Source organism: Bufo gargarizans, chromosome 2 (assembly GCF_014858855.1).
Source record: "Bufo gargarizans isolate SCDJY-AF-19 chromosome 2, ASM1485885v1, whole genome shotgun sequence".
In the NCBI taxonomy this organism is placed as follows: domain Eukaryota; kingdom Metazoa; phylum Chordata; class Amphibia; order Anura; family Bufonidae; genus Bufo; species Bufo gargarizans.
The window spans coordinates 85,744,296-85,770,121 of record NC_058081.1 but is presented as its reverse complement, the minus strand read 5'-3'; positions in this window follow the sequence as shown (position 1 = coordinate 85,770,121).

Here is a 25,826-nt window from a genome sequence, read left to right as displayed (position 1 = left end):
TTCTAGGCTGTGATATAACATCTTGATTGCCTTATGGGAATAAAAGGTTAAGAAACAAGAAAACAACGTGGATAAATAGAACTGTAAAGAAAGGAATAAATGACAAAAATAAAGCATTTAAATCACTAAAACAGGAGGGTAGCGAGGTAGCACTGAAGAACTATAAAGAGGAAAAAATTGAATATGTAAAAAACAAATAAAAGAAGCCAAACTGGAGAAAGATTAATTGCCCAAGAGAGCAAAACTTACCCTAAAATGTTCTTCAATTATATAAATGGTAAAAAGTATAAATCTGAAGGTGTCGGCCCTTTACAGAGTAATGAGGGGGGAGTTGCAGAGAGCGATAAGAAGAAAAGCAAAGCTATTAAATATTTTTTTCTCCACTATATTCACTAAGGAAAATAAACTGTCAGATGAAATGCAGAATGAAATTCCTGATTAAAAGTGCCCTGTCTGACCCAGGAAGAAGTACAGCGGCATCTTAATAAGATTAAAATAGACAAATCACCAGGAACAGAAATTAGCAAATAACGCCATATCAGCATGGCTTCATGAGGGATCGGTCATGTTAAACTAATTTAATCAGTTTCTATGAGGAGGTAAGTTCTAGACTTGACAGCGGCGAATCAATGGATGTCGTATATCTGGACTTCTCCAAAGCATTTGACACCGTACCGCATGAAAGGTTAGTATATAAAATGAGAATGCTTGGACTGGGAGAAAAGGTCTGTATGTGGGTAAGTAACTGGCTCAGTAATAGAAAACAGAGGGTGGTTATTAATGGAACACATTCAAATTGGGTCACTGTGACTAGTGGAGTACCTCAGGGGTTAGTATTGGGCCCTATTTAGGGTTGAGTGAACCCGTGTAATTTCGGGTTTGCTGGGTTCAGCTGAACTTCAGGTCAAAGTTCGGGTTCGGGACCCGAACTTGACCCGAACTTCACCCCAAACCCAGAACCCATTTAAGTCAATAGGGACCCGAGGTTCACTTTATTATTATCCGTTATAACATGGTTATAACGGAAAATAATAGCATTCTTAAAACAGAATGCTCAATAAAATGTCTATTGAGGGGTTAAAAATAAAAAATAACTCACCTCATCCACTTGATCGCGCATCCGGTATCTTCTTTTTTCAGGACCTGCAAAAGGACCTGCAGTGATGTCACGGAAGGTCCTGCTGAATGAAGATAGAAGTCTAGAACTTACCTCCTCATAGAAACTGATTCAATTAGTTTGACATGACCGATCCCTCACGAAGCCAAGCTGATATGGTGTTATTTGCTTATTTTCATAGAGGTACTCCAAGATACCGTAACATCTCTTAAAAAACCTTCAAACAGTTTAACCATGACAGATGTGAAGTCACCGCAGGTCCTTTTACGGGTCCTGAAGAAAAAAAGATACCGGCTGCGTGATCTAGTGGATGAGGTGCGTTTTATTTATTTTTTTAACCTCTCAAAGACATTTTATTTAGCATTCTGTTTTAACAATGCTATTCTTTTCTGTTATAACCATGTTATAACGGAAAATAATAAAATCACTCAAACACCAAACCCGAACTTCAGTGAAAAAGTCCAAGGTTCGGGTCTGGGTACCCGAACTCGCAAAACTCGGTACGAACCCGAACTTTGAAGTTCATGTTCGCTCAACTCTAGCCCTATTCTCTTCAATATATTTATTAATGATCATGTAGAAGGCTTGTACAGTAAAATATACATTTTTGCAGATGACACTAAACTGTGTAAATTAATTGACAAGGAAGAGGAGAGTATACTGCTACAGAGGGATCTGGATAGATTGGAGGCTTAAGAAGATAAGTGGCAGATGAGGTTTAACACTGACAAATGTAAGGTTATGCACATGGGAAGGAATAATGCAAGTCACCCGTACATACTAAATGGTAAAACACTGGGTAACACTGACATGGAAAAGGACCTAGGAATTTTAGTGAACAGCAAACTAAGCTATAGAAACCAGTGTCAGGCAGCTGCTGCCAAGGCCAATAAGATAATGGGTTGCATCATAAGGGGCATAGATGCCCCTGATGAAAACATAGTCCTACCAGTTTACAAATCACTAGTCAGACCACACATGGAGTATTGTGTACATTCCTGGGCTCCTGTGAACAAGGCAAACATAGCAGAGCTGAAGAAGTTTCAGAGGAGGGCAACTAAAGTAATAACTGGAATGGGTGGACTACAGTACCCTGAAATATTATAAAATTAGGGTTATTCACTTTAGAAAAAAGACAAATGATGAGAGATCTAATAACTATGTATAAATACAATCAGGTCCATAAATATTCGGACATCAACATTATTCTAACATTTTTGGCTCTATACACCACCACAATGGATTTGAACTGAAACGAACAAGATGTGCTTTAACTGCAGAAAGTCAGCTTTAATTTGAGGGTATTTACATCCAAATCAGGTGAACGGTGTAGGAATTACAACCGTTTGCATATGTGCCTCCCACTTGTTAAGGGACCAAAAGTAATGGGACAATTGGCTTTCAGCTGTTCCATGGCCAGGTGTGCGTTATTCCCTCATTATCCCAATTACAATGAGCAGAAAAAAAAGGTCCAGAGTTCATTTCATGTGTGTTATTTGCGTTTGAAGTCTGTTGCTGTCAACTCTCAAGATGAGATCTAAAGAGGTGTCACTATCAGTGAAGCAAGCCATCATTAGGCTGAAAAAAACAAAACAAACACATTAGAGAGATAGCAAAAACATTAGGCGTAACCAAAATAACTATTTGGAACATTCTTAAAAAGAAGGAACGGATCAGTGAGCTCAGCAACATCAAAAGACCCGGAAGACCATGGAAAACAACTGTGGTGGATAACCAAAGAATTATTTTCCTGGTGAAGAAAGCACCTTCACAACAGTTGGCTAGATCAAGAACACTCTCCAGGAGGTAGGTGTATGTGTCAAAGTCAGCAATCAAAAGAAGACTTCACCAGAGTGAATACAGAGTGTTAGCCACAAGATGTAAACCATTGGTGAGCCTAAAAAGCAGGAAGGCCAGATTAGAGTTTGCCAAACAACATCTAAAAAAGCCTTCACAGTTCTGGAACAACATCCTATGGACAGATGAGACCAAGATCAACTTGTACCAGAGTGATGGGAAGAGAAGAGTATGGAGAAGGAAAGGAACTGCTCATGATCCTAAGCATATCACCTCATCAGTGAAGCATGGTGGTGGTAGTGTCATGCCATGGACATGTATGGCTGCCTATGGAACTGGTTCTCTTGTATTTTTTTGATGATGTGACTGCTGACAAAAGCAGCAGGATGAATTCTGAAGAGTTTCGGGCAATATTATCTGCTCATATTCAGCCAAATGCTTCAGAACTCATTACACGTTGCTTCACAGTGCGGATGGACAATGACCCAAAGCATACTGCAAAAGCAACCAAAGAGTTTTTTAAGGGAAAAAAAGGTGAATGTTATGCAATGGCCAAGTCAATCACCTGACCTGAATCCGATTGAACATGCATTTCACTTGCTGAAGACAAAACTGAAGGGAAAATGCCCCAAGAACAAGCAGGAACTGAAGACAGTTGCAGTAGAGGCCTGGCAGAGCATCACCAGGGATGAAACCCAGAGTCTGGTGATGTCTATGCATTCCAGACTTCATGCTGTAATTAACTGCAAAGGATTTGTAACCAAGTATTAAAAAGTGAAAGTTTGATCTATGATTATTATTCTGTCCCATTACTTTTGGCCCCTTACCAAGTGGGAGGAACATATGCAAACTGTTGTAATTCCTACACTGTTCACCTGATGTAGGAAGTAAATACCCTCAAATTAAAGCTGACAGTCTGCAGTTAAAGCACATCTTGTTGGTTTAATTTCAAATCCATTGTGGTTGTGTATAGAGCCAAAAATGTTACAATTGTGTTGATGTCCCAATATTTATGGACCTGACTGAATATCAGGGGTCAGTACAGAGATCTCTATCATCATCTATTTATCCCCAGGGCTGTGACTGTGACAAGGGGAAATCCTCTGCATCTGGAGGAAAGAAGGTTTGTACACAAACATAGAAGAGGATTCTTTACGGTAAGAGCAGTGAGGCTATGGAACTTTGTCTGAGGAGGTGGTGATGGTGAAATCACTAAAATAGTTCAAGAGTGGCCTGGATGTTTTTCTGGAATGTAATAATATTATAGGCTATAGCTTATCCAGGGAGTTATTCTGATTGCCTGATTGGAGTCGGGAAGGAATTTTTTTACCCTTAAGTGGGGAAAATTAGCTTCTACATCACAGTTTTTTTTTTTCCTTCCTTTGGATCAACATGCAGGATAACAGTCCGAACTGGATAGACAGATGTCATTTTTTGTCCTTTTAAACTATGTTACTATGTTATCCAGCCGGCAAACCAGTGGCCCAGCTAATGTAACGGATGTGGTGTGGGTGGAAAACTCCACACTGAAGACAGGAGGAAAGGGGACAGAAACTAGATCTGGAAACTAGGGTAGAGGAAAAGGTCACCTCCTGGAACAACCCTATTCAAAGTCCTGACTAACTATCAGTATGAACAGAACTCAATGGTAGAAAAGTTCATACACAGGAACCTAGAGCCCTAACACACAACCTATTCCTCCAACAGAAGGATGAACAGTAATCTCCCTCAGGCCTATATCCAAAAGACAGGGAAACACAACAAACAAAATACAAATAGGGAAGACTTCACGTGGAGCAAAGGAGCCAGGAGCTCAACAGAAATCCAACAACCAGGTAGCCCAGAGTCCAGAAACTGAAGCTATAAATTGCACCACCAGAAAGGGTAAGCAGTAATAAATAGAGGAAGTTAAATGACCAAACCAACACCTGCAAGAGGTGTGGTCATTACCAAAACAACACAAACACAAATGATACACAAGCAACCAGTCAGATTAACCCACATGTTGCCAGTCTCTCTGATTTCTTGGCTCCTGTCATGGGAGTGTCCGTGACAGTACCACCCCTTCTACAGGTGACCTCCGGGCACCCGGGACCGACCTTATGAAAGGCTTTCACCAAGCGACTGGCATTCACATCGGAAGCTGGTACCCACATCCTCTCTTCTGGTTCATAACCCTTCCAGTGATACTAAAGAGATCCACGGAGAACTCGAGAGTCAAATATCTTAGCAATCTGAAATTCCAAACTACCGTCCACCATGACAGAAGCGGGTGGCAAGGAAGACGGCTCCCAAGGTTCAACATATCTCTTCAACAAAGATCTGTAAAATTATAAATGTTCAGGGCCTGGGGAACTTCAAGACGAAAAGCTACAGGATTAATGATGGCAGTAATCTTATATGGACCAATAAATCTTAGACCCAACTTCCTAAAAGGTACCTTTAACTTCATGTTTCTAGTGGACAGCCACACAGAATCACCCACACTTAGGTCAGGACCATTCATACGTTTCCTGTCAGCCACATGTTTATACTTGTTCCCCATATTCTTCAAATTATTTTGAACTTTTCGCCATATCGATGACAATGATGCCGAAAAACGTTCTTCCTCAGGGATACCAGAAGTATCAGAACCAGAAAATGTGCCAAACTGCCGGTGAAACCCATAGGCCCCAAAAAATGGCGACTCACCAGTGGACTCCTGACTACGATTGTTTATGGCAAACTCTGAGAAAGACAAAAATGAAGACCACTCCTCCTGGTTCTCAGATACAAAACATCTCAAGTAAGTCTCCAGACTCTGATTAGTGCGCTCCGTCTGTCCGTTCAACTGAGGAGGAAAGCCGAAGAAAAGGACAGTTGTATACCCAATTGAGTACAGAACGCTTCCCAGAATCTGGAAACAAACTGAGTCCCACGATCTGAGACCATGTCAGAGGGAACACCATGGAGTTTCACAATATAGGCCCGGTGAAGCAATAAAGTGCATTATTTTACTAAATCGATCAACTACTACCAAAATAACTGTCTTTCCTGAAGAGTTAGGTAGATCAGTGATAAAATCCATGGATAAGTGAGTCCATGGTCTAGACGGGAGAGGTAAAGGAAGTAAAGATCCGGATGTTCGAGTATGTGTCACCTTAGCACATGCACAGGTGGTACAGGCTGACACATAGTCCTTAACACACTTATGCCACCCCGGCCACCAGAATCTACTAGATATGAGGTTTGCTTCCAGGGTGTCCCATAAGAACTGTACAATGATGTTCCTCAAACACCTTGTGACGCAATTCCATTGGCACAAATAGTTTCCCAGAGGGACATGAATCCGGGGCATCTCCCTGAGCCTCTAACACCTTCACCTCAATGTCAGGATAAAGAGCGGATATCACCACAAAAATAATAAAGAAATTCAGACTCCAGCACTCACTTTTTCTTGAAGTATCAAGTTCTCCGGCTTTATTTATCAAAAGTGCACAGGTATTACAAGGCTCAATTCTCTCTGGTGTAGGCTGTTGACGCGTTTCGAAAGTTCTTATTCGTAACAGTCACTGTTACGAATAAGAACTTTCGAAACGCGTCAACAGCCTACACCAGAGAGAATTGAGCCTTGTAATACCTGTGCACTTTTGATAAATAAAACCGGAGAACTTGATACTTCAAGAAAAAGTGAGTGCTGGAGTCTGAATTTCTTTATTATTTTTATGTACCTGCAAAGGAGTTTTGGAAAAAAAACTAAGACACCGAGCACGCGGATATATATACCATTTACAGAAATAATGAGCCGGTATCTCTATCTACACGGATATCACCACCCCTTTAGACAGTATGGGACTCGGATTTTCAAAATCACCACCTCCAGGAAAACTACGTGACAAGGCATCCGCCTTCACCTTCCTAACCCCAGGACTATAGGTGACAGTGAAATTAAATCTGATGAAAAACAATGACAATATGTCTTGTCTCGGGTTCAGTCATTTTTCTGACACCAGGTAAGGCCTCATGCACACGACCATATTTTGTTTACGTGTCCGATCATTTTTTTTTGCGGATAGGATGCGGACCCATTCATTTCAATAGGTCCGCAAAAAACGCGGACAGCACACCGTGTGCTGTCCACATCAATATGTCCGTTCCGTTGCTCCGCAAAAAAAAATTGTGCATGTCCTATTTTTTTCTAGTTTGCGGACAAGGATAGGCTTTGGTTTCATTGAGTCCCTGCATATGCGGTTCCCTTTAGGTTACTTCATGGATTGTAACGGATGCAATATGAATTAGGGCATGATCTTTCTTGATCTGGGTGCCACTTTAAACGGGACACCCGATCCTTTGTAGTCCAATAAGGGTTTCTTGCTAACACTCGCTAAGTCGCTACAAGCATCACCTCAAATGTGACATGTGGCAGGACTTTTCCCTGTCCCTGCCGTTTGTCTCATTCTGTAATCAATATCGTAATCAATACACCTGACCATATACCATCATGAAACCTCGATCCCGGTCCCTAGAATACCATACTGCTGCAGTAATGTACAGCCGCCGGTTGGTCACTTCTATATTCAAAGGATACGAATGTTTTGACATTCGTCTGAGATCGTCTCACAGAGGGGGCGGAGTGATGGGGCGGGACGGCTGATGCGGCAGTGCCGCGCCTCCTGTTTCCCCATTGGCCGCCCCAGAGGCTTGACTCAGAAGAGGGGAGGAGTTCTCTCCTTATATAGCGTCCGTCCTAGCGGCCGCGCACGGCCACTCAGTGCTGACAGCTGCAGCCTCTGTTACGGAGGTTAGCAGCTCATTTTGCGTGGAGCGATGAGTGGGGGCAAACTTATGCTTTTTGCATGTGACTTGTATTGCGCTCACACTGCAGTTGAGGTCTGTGGTACCCCAGCCCTCTGCAGTTTGTGAGCAGCCGCGATCAAGCCCTTCTTTTGCTCTACCCAGCTAAGTCTAGTGTCCCTTGATTCGTGCTCGTAGGGCCGGCACTCAGACATCTGGTTCACACACGAACAGATGGTTCTTATGCAGGTCGGTCCCTATGGGTAGATGTTTATCAATGGATTAGTTTGTTAAATTTAGTCCAGGGCACACTAAGCTGGTTTCTTTGAGCAGAGCACCTTGTCCGTACCACGGTGCACACTTCTGGCTGTATCAGTTCATCATGGCCGGCTTGCCTGGTGGTGCAGCTTTTAGTAACGCACCAGTAGTGGACTTTCTAGTGACCCGATCCACAACTGAGCGGTTCCGCCCATTGCGGTTTCATGTGCCACCTTGATCCGTCTCGGACACTGTGGTTAGGTGGTCATCTAGAATTTTTTATATAGGTTATAGTTTTCCCCTTCTCCTCTCCCCTTGTTTGAAACAATAAAGTATTAGTTTTATCTAATTTTTATAGCGTTCCGTACTACAGTGATATATTTTTTGATGGTGGAACGTATACCTAACACCAGAAACTCATCAGTGAATTGTTAATCAAGTAAATCTTTTTAGAGTGATGGCAGGTTTTTTGGCAGCAGGTATTTGTAGTGATAAATGGGATGAGGAAGCTAAAGCTGTTTTTTCCAAAGCAGATTTACCCCCGATAAATCGCACATTAAGTATCACTGGTTCTTTCAAATTACTCACCAAAATATATAAAGATCAAGTCAGAGGGTGGTGGGAAATACAAACCCTGGTAACCTACATTCAACATCAAATAGTGCCTAGAGGTATGCGCATTCCCTTCCTTCCATCTAACAGTCTCCAGAGTTCCGAAAAAAATGGGAAAAGGAAGCAATTGAAAGCTCACTTAGATTGATGACATTGCTCTTGGAGGAGGAAAAGGCCCTGCACATTAAGAATACACAACTGCTGCAGGAGCAAATTACGGCTGTTAGCAAATTCTCCAACAGCTCTGACTTCACCCGTAAGGAAGGTTTTCTGCAGCAGACTGTGGAACGGTTTACAGCTCAGTTAAAAGAGCGCAAACACTCTAAATTTTTGAGGGATAAAGCGGATTTTAAAGAAGGGCGCATCCTTGAGTTTGCGACCAAAACCGCTAGGACCCTTGAGGTTGAGACAGAACCCTCATCATCAGTGGGTGAAACTGAGACAGAGGGCACCCACTACCCAAATAGCCAATACCCCATATTTCACCCTTCTAACAGAGGACCTAGAGGTAGAGGCGGAAGGGGTAGGAGCCCCCAGTCATGGGGGGGGGGGGGGAGGGGGGGTTTTAGAGAACCAAACCACGAGATCATACAGCCTAAGAAACAGAAAAAAACAATAGCACACCATCAAAGGATGGGTGCAACTAGTTTTCAAACTGTGGATACCACAGCTAAAGGCGAGTCAATGGATAAGTTGCAAATCATTAATTTATCTGATAGGACCCTGACAGAAGTAGAGTTGGAATTACTTAGTAAGGGCCTATCATTTGTTTCCACCTGCTCTTTTAGCTCCTTTGAGTGGGTAAAGGATCTGACCCTATTCATAAGGAGACTAAAATGGAAAAAGTTCTTTGCAACGCATAACCAACAACAATGCAATGAACTTGGAATTGAAATCCAGGACTTGCCGGACATCCAACTGTTGGTAGCTCTCATGGAGGAAGGGGAAAGGGATCTTGGAGAGGGTTTATATACGGACCTTAAATTGTCCTCCACAAAAAACCCACCCCTGAGTGATGGCACACCCCTGACATTTTCTTAAATGTTGTGACTGATCAACTGAGAATGCTTGATACAATCAGAGGGACGGAATCAAATCTCCATAAGAGAGAAATTGATGCATTACTCTCTCTGGAACGTGATACCTCCCTTGTCATTAAACCATCTGACAAGGGAGGTAATATTGTCGTAATGAATTGCGAACAGTATAGGGCCATGTGCCTCGGCATTCTCAGTGATAATTCATGTTATCGTGTGCTAGAGACAAATCCAAATGAAATACAAACCGGATTCCAAAAAAGTTGGGACACTATACAAATCGTGATTAAAAACTGAATGCAATGATGTGGAGGTGCCAACTTCTAATATTTTATTCAGAATAGAACATAAATCACGGAACAAAAGTTTAAACTGAGAAAATGTACAATTTTAAGCGAAAAATATGTTGAATCAGAATTTCATGGTGTCGACAAATCCCCCAAAAGTTGGGACAAGGCCATTTTCACCACTGTGTGGCATCTCCCCTTCTTCTTACAACACTAAACAGACTTCTGGGGACCGAGGAGACCAGTTTCTCAAGTTTAGAAATAGGAATGCTCTCCCATTATTGTCTAATGCAGGCCTCTAACTGTTCAATCGTCTTGGGCCTTCTTTGTTGCACCTTCCTCTTTATGATGCGCCAAATGTTCTCTATAGGTGAAAGATCTGGACTGCAGACTGGCCATTTCAGTACCCGGATCCTTCTCCTACGCAGCCATGATGTTGTGATTGATGCAGTATGTGGTCTGGCATTATCTTGTTGAAAAATGCAGGGTCTTCCCTGAAAGAGATGACGTCTGGATGGGAGCATATGTTGTTCTAGAACCTGAATATATTTTTCTGCATTGATGGTGCCTTTCCAGACATGCAAGCTGCCCATGCCACACGCACTCATGCAACCCCATACCATCAGAGATGCAGGCTTCTGAACTGAGCGTTGATAACAACTTGGGTTGTCCTTGTCCTCTTTGGTCCGGATGACATGGCGTCCCAGATTTCCAAAAAGAACTTTGAATCGTGACTCGTCTGACCACAGAACAGTCTTCCATTTTGCCACACTCCATTTTAAATGATCCCTGGCCCAGTGAAAACGCCTGAGCTTGTGGATCTTGCTTAGAAATTGCTTTTTCTTTGCACTGTAGAGTTTCAGCTGGCAACGGCAGATGGCACAGTGGATTGTGTTCACTGACAATGGTTTCTGGAAGTATTCCTGAGCCCATTCTGTGATTTCCTTTACAGTAGAATTCCTGTTTGTGGTGCAGTGTCGTTTAAGGGCCCGGAGATCACGGGCATCCAGTATGACTTTTACGCACAGAGATTGTTCCAGATTCTCTGAATCTTCGGATGATGTTATGCACAGTTGATGATGATAGATACAAAAGTCTTTGCAATTTTTCGCTGGGTAACACCTTTCTGATATTGCTCCACTATCTTTCTGTGCAACATTGTGGGAATTGGTGATCCTCTACCCATCTTGGCATTCTGAGAGACACTGCCACTCTGAGAAGCTCTTTTTATACCCAATCATGTTGCCAATTGACCTAATTAGTGTTAATTGGTCTTCCAGCTGTTCGTTATGCTCAAATTTACTTTTTCCAGCCTCTTATTGCTACTTGTCATAACTTTTTTGGGATTTGTTCACACCGTGAAAATTTGAATCAACGTATTTTTCCTTTAAAATGATACATTTACTCGGATTAAACGTTTGATCTGTCATCTACGTTCTATTACAAATAAAATATTGACATTTGCCATCTCCACATCATTGCATTCAGTTTTTATTCACAATTTGTTTAGTGTCCTAACTTTTTTGGAATCCGGTTTGTATTTAGAAAAAAACTGAAGAATCTTCTGGACGTAGCACATGATCATGGTTTGATCAGTCGGACGGAATTTGATTTTCTGTTCCCCAAACATCCCCAGATCCCATGTTTTTACGGGTTGCCCAAAGTACACAAGGGCCTTTCACCACTCAAGGGACGTCCTATCGTCTCTGGGACAGGGAGCTTGACACATCCGATCAATACATACGTGGATAGGATATTGCAACCGTTCGCGGTGGCCCTATCCTCGTATGTACGTGATTCCATGGATGTGATCAAGAAATTGGAGGGGATCCACATTGGTGAGAACGTCATGATGGCCTGCTTGGATGTGGAGGCCCTTTACAGCTCCATACCTCACGAAAAGGGGTGTGGAGTTGTGGCCTCATTTTTAAACCAACTAGGCATCCACTTTTGGCAACATAACAAATTTGTTCTGGAACTGATGAAATTTATTATTGAACACAACTTTTTTATTTTTGATCACCGTATGTACCACCAGCTCAGGGGAGTGGCGATGGGGAGCCCATGTGCCCCCACTTTCACTAACCTCTACCTGGGTTGGTGGAAACGGGAAGTTGTATTTGCTTACAACAACCAGAGATGGGCTGACCACATCAATTTGTGGTTACGTTACATCGATGATGTGCTGATTTTGTGGTCTGGAGGTGTAGATGATTTTAACAGCTTTGTCACGGACCTGAATAACAACACGATGGGACTGTTTTTTACATCTGAGATCAAGGAATCACAAATCACGTTCCTTGATCTGACCATCTTCAGGGACAGGGATGGCAACATTGGCACATGGCTATTTTGTAAGAAGACCGCCACGAATAGTCTCCTCAGGTGGGACAGTTGCCACCCGTTGCCCCTGAAGAGGGGAATTCCTAAAGGACAATACCTTAGGGTAAGGCATAATTGTTCTAATATTTGACTTACAGACTAGATTTAGAAGCAGGGGATACCCGCAGCATGTGTTAGCCAAGGCTTACCAGCATTTGCTGGCCCTGAATCGGGATACCTTGCTTACACCTAAATCAGGACCACCTGAACCAGAACAACTACGCATTGTGGCCACTTATGATGAGGCACATAATACGGTAAGAGAGTTACTTACGACCTACTGGGGGATTTTAAAATCTGACCCCGACATTGGGCATATGGTAGGCAATACACCTCTTATAACGTATAGACGTGGACGCAACTTGAGAGATCATCTGGTGCACAGCTTCTTTCAGGCCCCCACCACAACCACTTGGTTGAGTACCAACCTCAAAGGGACCTTCCGCTGTGGAGGGTGTGTGGCGTGTCCTGCCATCCAGTTAGGCGCTACATTTGGTTGCAGCGTCACTGAGCGGACAATTACCATCAGATCCTTTGTCAATTGCAAGACGAGAGGGTTGGTATATTTGGCCACATGCATTTGTGGAAAACAGTATGTGGGCAAAACTCCAACCCCAGGGACTGAATGAATATAACTCCTTTGTTTGCTTTCTTTGAGTCCCTATATATGCGGTTCCCTTTAGATTATTATAGGGATTGTAACGGGTGCAATATATATCAGGGTTTGATCTTTCCTGATGCATATACTCCAACAACAGGGACTAAATGAACACAGCTTCTTTTCTGGTTTCATTGAGTCCCTGCATATGCGGTTCCCTTTAGATTACTTCATGGATTGTAACGGGTGCAATATGAATTAGGGCATGATCTCTCTTGATCTGGTTGCCACTTTAAACGGGACACCCGATCCTTTGTAGTCCAAAAAGGGGTTCTTGCTAACACTCGCTAAATCGCTACAAGCATCACCTCAAATGTGACATGTGGCAGGACTTTTCCCTGTCCCTGCCATTTGTCTCATTCTGTAATCAATATCGTAATCAATACACCTGACCATATACCATCATGAAACCTCGATCCCGGTCCCTAGAATACCATACTGCCACAGTAATGTACAGCCGCCAGTTGGTTACTTCTATATTCAAAGGATACGAATGTTTTGACATTCGTCTGAGATCATCTCACAGAGGGGGCGGAGTGATGGGGCGGGACGGCTGATGCGGCGGTGCCGCGCCTCCTGTTTCCCCATTGGCCGCCCCAGAGGCGCACGGCCACTCAGTGCTGACAGCTGCAGCCTCTGTTACGGAGGTTAGCAGCTCATTTTGCTGTTTGTCTCGAACCCACATTTTTATGCTCCTGATGAGCCACACATGGCGAAACGCGTGGAGCGATGAGTGGGGGCAAACTTATGCTTTTTGCATGTGACTTGTATTGCGCTCACACTGCAGTTGAGGTCTGTGGTACCCCAGCCCTCTGCATTTTGTGAGCAGCCGCGATTAAGCCCTTCTTTTGCTCTACCCAGCTAAGTCTAGTGTCCCTTGATTCGTGCTTGTAGGGCCGGCACTCAGACATCTGGTTCACACACGAACAGATGGTCCTTATGCAGGTCGGTCCCTATGGGTAGATGTTTATCAATGGATTAGTTTGTTAAATTTAGTCCAGGGCACACTAAGCTGGTTTCTTTGAGCAGAGCACCTTGTCCGTACCACGGTGCACACTTCTGGCTGTATCAGTTCATCACAGCCGGCTGGCCTGGTGGTGCAGCTTTTAGTAACGCACCAGTAGTGGACTTTCTAGTGACCCGATCCACAACTGAGCGGTTCCGCCCATTGCGGTTTCATGTGCCACCTTGATCCGTCTCGGACACTGTGGTTAGGTGGTCATCTAGAATTTCATATATAGGTTGTAGTTTTCCCCTTCCCCTCTACCCTTGTTTGAAACAATAAAGTATTAGTTTTATCTAATTTTCATAGCGTTCCGTACTACAGTGATATATTATTACAATGGATCCGCAAAAAACACGCATCCGCCATATGGAACATCTTCCTTTTTTTTGCGGATCCGCAATTTGCGGACCGCAAAACACATACGGTCATGTGCATGTAGCCTTAGCCAGATTTTTGTGATCAGTGAATACTGTGATTGGATGAATCGCCCCTTCCAACTAATGACGCCACTCCTCAAAAGCCAATTTAATGGCCAATTACTCTGTTACCCACATCATAATTTCTCTCAGCGGGAAAGTTTTTTAGAGAAAAATGCACATGGTCGCCATTTACCAGGTTACGGGCCTTGCAACAAAATTGCTCCTACCCCCACCTCTGATGTGTCCACTTCCACAATAAAAGGATGTGATACATCCGGCTGCACCAATATAGAGGCAGAAGAGAAGCATTCCTTAATCGCAGAAAAGGCTTGCAGCGCGGAATCAGACCACATTGAGACATCCGTCCCTTTCTTAGTCATGTCAGTTAAGGGTTTTACTATTGTCGAAATAATTCTGAATACATTTTCGGTAATAGTTGGTAAACCCTAAAATTCGCATAAGATTCTTCAGATATTCTGGTCAATCCCAGTCCAATATAACACAAACTTTCTCAGGATCCATTCGAAAACCCGAAGATAACAGCAGGTAACCCAAAAACTGCACCTCGTGTACAGCAAAAACACATTTCTCTAATTTTGCGTACAATTTATTGTCCATTAGGATCTGTAACACCTGTCTCACATGATCCTCATGTGTTTCCACGTCTGGAGAATAAAATAGAATGTCATCTAAATACACGACTACAAACATCCTCACCATTAATAAAATGTCCCCTTTTTCTGCAAAAAAACACACTCCCTTCCTATTAACAGTGGATCCAGGGGTATCTCCGCCTAACTGCATGGGTTCGTCTCCCGACCCAAACCCAGGAGTAATTTTACCCAAAGTGTCAGAGGAAGACGATACGTTATGTAATAGAACATCCCGAGAAAGTGGGCCCTTCGTTCTCTCTCTCAGGCGTCTATCTACGTACAGCAAGAGACATAGAGGCTTCCAAAGACTCAGGATTCTCATGAAAGGCCAAAGCGTCCTTCAGCCTCTCAGATAATCCCTGACAGAACTGACTATTGAGAGCCGGATAGTTCCACTCAGTATCTATGGCCCACCTCCTAAACTCAGAGCAATAGATCTCCGCATAACGTTCTCCCTGATGCAGGCCACGTAACTTGGTTTCGAACAGGGAGGTCCGATCTGGGTCATCATAGATGAGACTTAAAGCCCTGAATAATTCATCCACTAATAGGAGGGACTGTGATCCGGTCATCAGAGAAAAAGCCCAAGTCTGGGGGTCCCCTTTAAGCAACTAAATAATCACATCTCTCTCTGATTCTCACCCCAAGATGAGTGGGGACGTAGCTTAACCGCCTCCGGACCGCCTAACGTAGATGTGCGGTCCGGAGGCGGCAGCGCTGCGCACAGTCACGCATATACGCGTCATCTCGCGAGACGCGAGATGACGCGAATATGCGTGCGCGCATGCGCAGTTCGCGCCGGCATTTCGTAGAGGGGGGTCGGGTCACCAGCCTGTCAGCCAATGATTGCGGCTGGCAGGCTGGCGATTTTAAAAAAAACCAATCAAAGGCCAGATATCAGATCATATTAGTAAATATGATCTGATATATGGCTGCCTGCTCCTCTGCTGGTTCTTTTCGTCGGTTGGATCCAGCAGAGGAGCAGGCTTCACAGTGAGTACACCAACACTACACATACTAGCCCCAGATCACCCCCCTGAACCCTAATTAACCCTTTGATCACCCCTTTGATTGCCCCTGTCAATCACTAGTGAAAGGAAAAAAGTGATCAGTGTAAACTGTCACATTTTTTTTTCACTGGTATTGACCGTTAGGTTTTAGGTATAGTTTAGGCCCCTTGGTTAGGTAGTTAGCGATCAGTTAGCGCCCAGCCCACCGCACCGCAGTCCGTTATTCGCTGATTAGCGTATCGCTAATCAGCATTTGTACTTTTATAGTATCTGGAAGTGATCAAAACTGATCACGGTCAGATCTATAATAGTACTAGTGTCACTTTAGTTCGCCCTCCACCCAAAACGCAGTGTTTGCCCGATCAGGCCTGATCGGTCGCCCACACGTTCGTTCGCCCACGCCCGCGATTTTTTGATCACTGCACAATCACTTTACACGCACTGCGGCGATAAAAAAATCAGTTTTGATATTTTTTATCAACTGCAGCGGCCTCCGGTACTTCGCTAGCCTCCCCTTTGTAAGACAGGCTTGCTTTTTTTTTTCTTGGGTAGTCTCAGGGAATACCCCTAAATTTAGTTGCCCAAAATGTCAAACAGGGGGTATTCCTCTGAAGAGGCCTACAGGCTTCTGACCCAGTCGGATGAGGAGTGGGAACCCTCATCTGATGAATCCAGCGGGTCAGAATACGAACCTGTAGAAAGCAGTGGCTCTCTGACCCAAAGTTCGGACGAGGAGGCTGAGGTCCCTGATACCACCAGGCGTACCCGGCCCCGTGTCGCTAGACCACAGGTTGCGCAGGATCCGCTTCAAGAGCAGCAGAGTGGGGCTGGTGCTGTCGGATTACGTGGTGAGGCATACACCAGCAGCCCAGCCCTCCCTGGACCTAGTACCAGCACTGCCGTACAACCTGGTGAAGTAGCGAGCACCAGAAGGGCAGTTGAAGCTGGTACGGTGGCACGTGCAGTAGTGACCCAGTCGCAGCCACCGCAAAGACGTGCCCGTAGAGCCCCTAGAATCCCAGAGGTGCTGGCAAACCCTGATTGGCAGTCCCCAACTTCAGCCGCACCCGTAGTTTTCCCTTTCACTGCCCAGTCTGGAGTTCGGGTTGAGACAGCTCAGATCGGTTCGGCCCTGGGATTTTTTGAGCTGTTCTTGACTGCGGAGCTCTTAGACATAGTTGTGGCCGAAACAAACAGGTATGCCACACAATTTATCACCGCTAACCCGGGAAGCTTTTATGCCCAGCCTTTCCGGTGGAAACCAGTCCAAGTTTCCGAAATTAAAACTTTTCTGGGCCTCCTCCTCAACATGGGCCTGACAAAAAAGCATGAATTGCGGTCATATTGGTCCACGAACCCGATTCATCACATGCCCATGTTCTCTGCTGCTATGTCCAGGGCACGTTTTGAGGCCATCCTGCGTTTCCTGCACTTTAGTGACAACACCACCTCCCGTCCCAGGGGCCACCCTGCTTTTGACCGGCTCCACAAAATTCGGCCCCTCATAGACCATTTCAACCAGAAATTTGCAGATTTGTATACCCCAGAGCAAAACATTTGCGTAGACGAGTCCCTGATACATTTTACCGGGCGCCTTGGCTTCAAACAATACATCCCAAGCAAGCGCCCCCGGTATGGGGTCAAATTGTATAAGCTCTGTGAAAGGGCCACAGGCTATACCCACAAATTTCGGATCTATGAGGGAAAAGATCAGACCCTGGAGCCGGTCGGTTGCCCTGACTACCTGGGGAGCAGTGGGAAGACAGTTTGGGACTTGGTGTGACCCTTATTCGGCAAGGGGTACCATCTTTATGTGGACAATTTTTACACAAGTGTGGCCCTCTTTAGGCATTTGTTTCTAGAACGGATTGGCGCCTGTGGTACCGCGCGAACTAGTCGCGCGGGCTTTCCCCAACGGCTCGTTACCACCCGTCTTGCAAGGGGGCAGAGGGCCGCACTGTGTAACGAAGAACTGCTCGCGGTGAAATGGAGAGACAAGCGTGACGTTTACATGCTCTCCTCCATTCACGCAGACACGACAATACAAATTGAGTGAGCAACCCGTGTCATTGAAAAGCCCCTCTCAGTCCACGACTATAACCTTCACATGGGAGGGGTGGACTTCAATGACCAGATGTTGTCTCCGTATTTAGTTTCCCGCAGAACCAGACGCTGGTATAAGAAGGTGTCTGTATATTTAATTCAATTGGCTCTGTACAATAGTTTTGTTCTCTACAGTATACAGTAAGGCTGGGAGAACTGGATCCTTCCTCAAATTTCAGGAAGAGATCATCGAGAACCTCCTGTACCCAGGAGGTTCCGTGGCCCCATCCACCAGTGTAGTTAGCCGTCTACACGAGCGACATTTCCCCAATGTCGTTCCTGGTACCTCAACCCAACAGTCACCCCGAAAAAGATGTCGTGTCTGTAGCAGGAGTGGAATAAGGTGTGACACCCGCTATTTCTGTCCTGACTGTCCTGACCACCCTGCCCTATGCTTTGGAGAGTGTTTCCGGAAGTACCACTCACAGGTACACTATTAGCATAGGGATCATCTCACCAGGACAGGCACACAGGGCTATTAGGGCCCATTCACTCACTGCTGCTGCAAACGTCTCCTTTCACATGGGACAAAGTGCATAACGCACTTCGCCACATCTTTGGGCGATTTGCGCTTTGCACATTGACCCATGGGGAAGGAGAGGTTTGTTCTATAAAGGTAAAAAAACAAAAAACAAAAAAAAAAAAAAACACCAGTAAGCAAAAGTTAATGTTCAGTTAAAAAAGTTAAAGTTTATATGTTCTGTTGCAAAGTTAATAAAATTATTGCGTTGCGGCCTGGTTTTTTCTTTTTTTTTTCTTCTTTTTTTACCTTCCAGGTGGACCAACCGATCGATTAGCTGCAGCACTGATGTGCATTCTGACAGAAGCATTGCGCTGCTGTCAGATTACACGCAAGTCGGTGTATGCGGTGCTGCAAGACGAGATTTTCTCCTCTGCAGTAACAGATACGTTTGCCGAGGCATACGAGCTGAGGAGGAGGCGGCGTTCCTATGCTTTGGCAAACACTTTGTATATATATAAAAAAAATAAAAAATCCCGGCAATGATTTATTCATCCACATTGATTGATGTGAATGGAGAAATCTGGTTTGCCAGGGCATACGAGCTAAGTGGGTATGGATGTAGGGCGGAGCTCCTATGTCCTGGCAGACGCCTTTCCCCTCCATTTTTTTTTTTTCTGGCAGAGATTTTTTCATCCACATTGATCGATGCGAATGAAGAAATCTGTGCCGTTCATTTTTTTCTTTCAGCCCAGAGGCTGAACGGAAAAAAGAAATCTCATTACCTGTATGCTCAATATAAGGAGAATAGCAGAAACTCCTAATGCTGGCCATACATGTAATGATTGCGGAGACCCTCAAATGCCAGGGCAGTACAAACACCCCACAACTGACCCCATTTTGGAAAGAAGACACCCCAAGGTATTCGCTGAGGGGCATATTGAGTCCATGAAAGATTTAAATTTTTGTCCTAAGTTAGCGGAAAGTGAGACTTTGTGAGAAAAATTCTATGAACTTGCCAGGCCCCTCATTGGATACCTTGGGGTGTCTTCTTTCCAAAGTGGGGTCACATGTGGGGTATTTATACTGCCCTGGCTTTTTAGGGGCCCTAAAGCGTGAGAAGAAGTCTGGGATCCAAATGTCTAAAAATGCCCTCCTAAAAAGAATTTGGGCACCTTTGCGCATCTAGGCTGCAAAAAAGTGGGACACATCTGGTATCGCCGTACTCAGGAGAAGTTGGGGAATGTGTTTTGGGGTGTCATTTTACATATACCCATGCTGGGTGAGATAAACATCTTGATCAAATGCCAACTTTGTATAAATTTTTTGGGAAAAGTTGTCTTTTGCCAGGATATTTCTCTCACCCAGCATGGGTATATGTAAAATGACACCCCAAAACACATTCCCCAACTTCTCCTGAGTACGGCGATACCACATGTGTGACACTTTTTTGCTGCCAAGGTGGGCAAAGGGGCACATATTCCAAAGTGCACCTTTCGGATTTCGCAGGCCATTTTTTACACATTTTGATTGCAAAGTACTTCTCACACATATGGGCCCCTAAATTGCCAGGGCAGTATAACTACGCCACAAGTGACCCCATTTCGGAAAGAAGACACCCCAAGGTATTCCATGAGGGGCATGGCGAGTTCCTAGAATTTTTTATTTTTTGTCGCAAGTTAGTGGAATATGAGACTTTGTAAGGAAAAAAGAGAAGAAAAAAAAATCATCATTTTCCGCTAACTTGTGACATAAATAAATAAATTCTAGGAACTCGCAGTGCCCCTCACGGAATACCTTGGGGTGTCTTCTTTCCAAAATGGGGTCACTTGTGGCGTAGTTATACTGCCCTGGCAATTTAGGGGCCCAAATGTGTGAGAAGTACCTTGCAATCAAAATGTGTAAAAAATGGCCTGCGAAACCCGAAAGGTGCACTTTGGAATATGTGCCCCTTTGCCCACCTTGGCAGCAAAAAAGTGTGACACATCTGGTATCGCCGTACTCAGGAGAAGTTGGGGAATGTGTTTTGGGGTGTCATTTTACATATACCCATGCTGGGTGAAAAAAATATCTTGGTCAAATGCCAACTTTGTATAAAAAAATGGGAAAAGTTGTCTTTTGCCAAGATATTTCTCTCACCCAGCATGGGTATATGTAAAATGACACCCCAAAACACATTCCCCAACTTCTCCTGAGTACGGCGATACCAGATGTGTGACACTTTTTTTATGCCAAGGTGGGCAAAGGGGCACATATTCCAAAGTGCACCTTTCGGATTTCACCGGTCATTTTTTACAGATTTTGATTGCAAAGTACTTCTCACACATATGGGCCCCTAAATTGCCAGGGCAGTATAACCACGCCACAAGTGACCCCGTTTTGGAAAGAAGACACCCCAAGGTATTCCGTGAGGGGCATGGCGAGTTCCTAGAATTTTTTATTTTTTGTCGCAAGTTAGTGGAATATGAGACTTTGTAAGGAAAAAAGAGAAAAAAAAAGAAATCATCATTTTCCGCTAACTTGTGACAAAAAAAAAAAAAATTCTAGGAACTCGCAGTGCCCCTCACGGAATACCTTGGGGTGTCTTCTTTCTAAAATGGGGTCACTTGTGGCGTAGTTATACTGCCCTGGCAATTTAGGGGCCCAAATGTGTGAGAAGTACCTTGCAATCAAAATGTGTAAAAAATGGCCTGCAAAATCCGAAAGGTGCACTTTGGAATATGTGCCCCTTTGCCCACCTTGGCAGCAAAAAAGTGTGACACATCTGGTATCGCTGTACTCAGGAGAAGTTGGGGAATGTGTTTTGGGGTGTCATTTTACATATACCCATGCTGGATGAGAAAAATATCTTGGTCAAATGCCAACTTTGTATAAAAAAATGGGAAAAGTTGTCCTTTGCCAAGATATTTCTCTCACCCAGCATGGGTATATGTAAAATGGCACCCCAAAACACATTCCCCAACTTCTCCTGAGTACGGCGATACCAGATGTGTGACACTTTTTTGCTGCCAAGGTGGGCAAAGGGGCACATATTCCAAAGTGCACCTTTCGGATTTCACCGGTCATTTTTTACACATTTTGATTGCAAAGTTCTTCTCACACATTTGGGCCCCTAAATTGCCAGGGCAGTATAACTACGCCACAAGTGACCCCATTTTGGAAAGAAGACACCCCAAGGTATTTTGTGAGGGGCATGGTGAGTTCCTAGAATTTTTTATTTTTTGTCGCAAGTTAGTGGAATATGAGACTTTGTAAGAAAAAAATAAATAAAAAATCATCATCATTTTCTGCTAACTTGTGACAAAAAATAAAAAGTTCTATGAACTCACTATGCCCATCAGCGAATACCTTAGGGTGTCTACTTTCCGAAATGGGGTCATTTGTGGGGGTTTTCTACTGTTTGGGCATTGTAGAACCTCAGGAATCATGACAGGTGCTCAGAAAATCAGAGCTGTTTCAAAAAGCGGAAATTCACATTTTTGTACCATAGTGTGGTATAACGCTATAACTTTTACCCAAACCATTTTTTTTTTGCCCAAACTTTTTTTTTTTATCAAAGACATGTAGAACAATAAATTTGGTGAAAAATGTATATATGGATGTTGTTTTTTTTGCAAAATTTTACAGCTGAAAGTGAAAAATGTCATTTTTTTGCAAAAAAAATCGTTACATTTTGATTAATAACAAAAAAAGTTAAAATGTCAGCAGCAATAAAATACCACCAAATGAAAGCTCTATTAGTGAGAAGAAAAGGAGGTAAAATTCATTTGGGTGGTAAGTTGCATGACCAAGCGATAAACGGTGAAAGGAGTGTAGTGCCGAAGTGTAAAAAGTGCTCTGGTCATGAAGGGGGTTTCAGCTAGCGGGGCTGAAGTGGTTAAAATACAATTTGCACGCTTCCCTGAACTGAATTAAATTATCAGTTACCCAGAGAATCTATCAGGAACGGCAACCTTAGGTTCAGAACAGGCCTGGTAACCACCACTAGGATCAGCCGCCTGTGGCCATTGAATCTGTTAGATAGTCGGGCGGAGGTCATCTACCTCTAGAGACCGCTCCTGCAGCTGTCCAACCAGTGCAGCGATAGCATCCATGGCTGAACTGATACAGACAAACAAAAATGATGGTTATTCGGCGGTGTATAATGTCACGGATGTGGTGTGGGTGGAAAACTCCACACGAGCACAGGAGGAAAGGGGACAGGAACTAGGCCTGGAAATTAGGGTAGAGGAGAAGATCAGCTCCTAGAACAATCCTAGTCTAAATATCAGTATGAACTGACCTCGATGGTAGGAAAGTTCATACACAGGAAACTAGAACCCTAACATATCCTGTAGGGCTCTGGTATAGTGACAGGACTTGAGACAACCTATTCCTCCAACAGACGGATGAACATGAGTCTCCCTCAGGCCTAGATCCAAAAGAAAGGGAAACACAACAAACAAAATACAAATAAGGAAGACGACACTTAACATCACATGGAGCAAAGGCAGCGTCAGGAGCTCAACCGAGATCCAACAACCAGGTAGTCCACAGTTCAGAAACTAAAGCTATAAACCACACCCCCAGAAGGGCTAGGCAGTAATAAATAGACAAAGTTAAATGACCAAACCAACAACACCTGCAAGAGGTGTGGTCATTAGATATGCCCTTGCGGTTCGCCCGGAGGTCGGTTCGCTGCGAACTTTGCGTGTTCGCGATTCGCCGAACATGTGAACATATGGCGATATTCACTCCCACCATATTCTTTTACATTGTGAAGAACTTTGACCCATGACACATCTATCAGGTGGTACAGGACAGCCAAATGAGACATTTCAGCACATGGACATACCCTCTACCTTATAAATAAACCTGATATGGGTGCCATTTTACATTCAGACTTTTGCCAGTTTAGGGATAGGTTGCTGTGTGGAGCAGAGACAGACTGTTAGGGACACAAATCGCTAGGTAATAGGGCCACAAAAGTCCTTTTAAAGACTGGTATAGGTGTGCTATCGATAGGTGTGACATACTGAGGGGTGTAATATACTTATAATATACTTTCTAACATAGAAAGTATATTATAGTGCAATTGTATTGTGCAGCAGTTGTCTGCGGTTCTGCTGTGATATTGCAGCCACACAGAGTGCCAAACGCTATTTGAACAAATAATTTCTACTGGTGTGATTTACCAGTTGCCCCCTCAAAAACCTGATTGAGGCAGGGGTGTTATTTACCAATAATATACTTTACTTATAGTGCATTTAGGTAGTGCAGCATTTGTCTGCGGTTTTGCTGTGTTACTGCATCTACACAGAGTGAAAAGCACAATTTGAAGAAATAATTTCTACTGGTGTGATTTACCAGTTGCCCCCCCAAAAAACTGATTGAAGCAGGGATTTTATATACCAATAATTTACGTTCTATATAGTGCATTTAGGTAGTGCAGCATTTGTCTGCGGTTTTGCTGCGCTACCGCATCTACACAGAGTGAAAAACACTATTGGAACCAATTGGTGTGATTTACCAGTTGCCCCCCAAAAAACTGCTTGAGGCAGGGGTGTGATATACCTTCTTCAACAAATACTGCTCTTCTATAGGGACTTTTGTCACAGGGTCATTTTTAAATGACAGGCATAGGAAGAGACAGGCCATTCCACAGGGGTGGTAGGGGTAGGGCAGGTACACCAGGCTGGACCCTAAGTGGGAAGTTGCAGAAGGTGCGTGCAATTGCGTCAAAGGACACACCAGACTTGGTTGAGTGGCTCACTCAGCCTTCTGCTTCTGCATCCTCCTCATCCTCTCTATCTGCACACTTTTCACTCTCTGTTGTGCCCACCCCCAAAGACACCACCACCACAACCATATCCCCTCCGCTTGAGTCAGAGGAATCATTTTCCAATACATTCCAAGACCTTACCGATGCGCAGGATCAGGAAGAGGAGGTATAAACGGTCACCACCCAGCAGTCTGACGACAGTACCCAGATCAGCCCAAGGAGGGTGGTCCCCGCTGTTGCTGCCTACTCCGAGATCTCTAATGTCAGTGAAGGTGAAGGTGACGAATCTGATGAAGACGTGTCGATGGGCGTCACATGGGTGCCCACAAGAAAGGAAGAGGAGGGGAGTTCAGAGGGAGAGACGGAGCAGCAGATAGGGAGGAGAAGCAGGCATAACTTACAGTGCACAGGAGGCAAAAAGCAGACTGCTAATGTATCTGGAATGAAACATCCACCATGCACGGTCACATCTGGAGCTCCCAGGACGCTGGCACATGGCTCCGCAGTGTGGTCTTTTTTTAATGTGTCCGCTGCTGACAATAGTGTTGCAATCGGCAGCCTGTGCTGTCAACACATAAGTCGTGGTAAGCCCAACACTCACCTAGGAACGACCGCCTTAAGAAGGCATCTGGCCTCCCATCACCGAGCCCAGTGGGAGCAACACCGTCAGAACCCACAAAGCCACACTACCGGTGCTCACCGTCCTGCCTCTTCTTCTTCTCCTCTCTCCTCCCAGTTATCCTCCACTCCACCTTCCACCGTGCCATCGTCATGTTCATCTGGCAAAAGGCAGGCTTCCTTGCCCCAAATGTTCAAGTGAAAAAAGATGATGACGCCGGATAACCCTCTTGCCCAACGGCTGACCGCTGGCTTGTCAGAACTGCTAGCCCGCCAACTACTGCCATATAAACTGGTGGACTCGGAGGCCTTTAGAAAATTTGTGGCCATTGGAACACCTCAATGGAAGGTCCCCGGAAGGAAATATTTCTCCCAGAAGGGCATCTCAGAGCTATATGGCCACGTTCAGCGCCAAGTGAATGTATCTCTGGCACACAGTGTCGGTGCCAAGATACATCTGACCACAGACACGTGGTCTAGCAAACACAGGCAGGGAAGGTACATAACTCTTACTGCTCACTGGGTGAACCTTCTGACCGCTGTCAAGCATGCAACCCGTGGCACCTGTGTAGATTTGGTGTTACCGCCATGGATTGCATGCAGGCCTGCTTCTTCTTCTCCTTCTCCTACTCCATCCTCCCTCTCCTCCTCGGCTAACTCCTTCTTTTCCGCTGCTACCGTCTCTTCCGCTGCGCCCCCCAAGATCCCCAAAACCTATTCGACGTGCCAGGTGAGACGTTGCCATACTGTGCTGTGTCTGTTGTGCCTGGAAGCCAAGAGCCACACCGGTCCTGCACTCCTTTAAGCTTTGTGGTCACAGGCAGATCAGTGGCTAATCCCACTCAATTTGACAGTTGGTAAAGTGGTGTGCGACA